Source organism: Hemibagrus wyckioides, linkage group LG11 (genome assembly GCF_019097595.1).
Source record: "Hemibagrus wyckioides isolate EC202008001 linkage group LG11, SWU_Hwy_1.0, whole genome shotgun sequence".
NCBI classification, from domain to species: domain Eukaryota; kingdom Metazoa; phylum Chordata; class Actinopteri; order Siluriformes; family Bagridae; genus Hemibagrus; species Hemibagrus wyckioides.
Window position 1 is genome coordinate 7,129,793 of NC_080720.1, and position 1,059 is coordinate 7,130,851.

The window sequence follows — 1,059 nt, forward strand, 5'->3', positions numbered from 1 at the left end:
ACTATTATTATTATTATTATTATTATTATTATTATTTTCCTATATAAATAGCATCTCTAAAATGTCATCATATCTTTAGAGAAAGAAGCATAAATCCAGTATGGAAATCTAGTATGCTAAATGTTGCAGAGATAAATGATTTCAGACGTGTCCTGCTTGTGAATCTCTTGTAAAAAATCCAGTTCAAGCTCTGAATGATTTAGAGCTGGTGTATGGTGCTGAACTCCTAAAGCAGTAAAACCCACTACAAGCACTGTGCTCCGCTGAGGCAGGGTTACGTTCTCGAGGTTCCTCGTTACTTGTGGCTCAGACAATAAAAAATCACTTTTCTTACATCGCCTCTGGCTTGGAGCAGATTATATGTAGGGGAGAGTTAGGGCACAATCAAACACCGGGGGCACTTTGTAACTGACTGGACTGATAATTAAGCAATAAGTAACTAATCAATCAATCAATCAATCTATCACTCAACAAACCACCTTTATGTTTTGTATTTATAAATAATTAAAAAAAAATGTATTTATGCTAATAAAGGTTTTTCCTGAATAATATCATAGTTTATCTTGGATGGTTTTTAATCATTGTAAATTGTAAGCTGTCATACCGTCCACCTATGGGCCATGTCCTAATATTTCATATCTCTGTTTTTCTGGGAGCAAAATGAAAAAACGATATGTTTTATTCATAAAACCAGACCACATATTCGTACCAAGAAAAATGCTTTGAACCCTAAGTAAAAAAACAAAACAAATATTAATATTAAAAAATATATTCAATTAATATTTTTAAAAAATCTCAATTAAAATAGATGTTTAACCTGTGTCTAATTTCCGGTTATTTCACTAGATAAATATTCAGAGTAATTATTAGATATTTAGAGTCGATTACTGTAGAATTAATTACTTTTCTTTTTATATTACATTTACATTTCAATTCAATTCATTTTTATAGCGCCTTTTACAATGGACATCGTCTCAAAGCGGCTTTACAAAGGTAGAGACACAGAGAAAGGAATATTAAATTATTCAACTGTTTTATCCCTGTGCATACAACAGACAT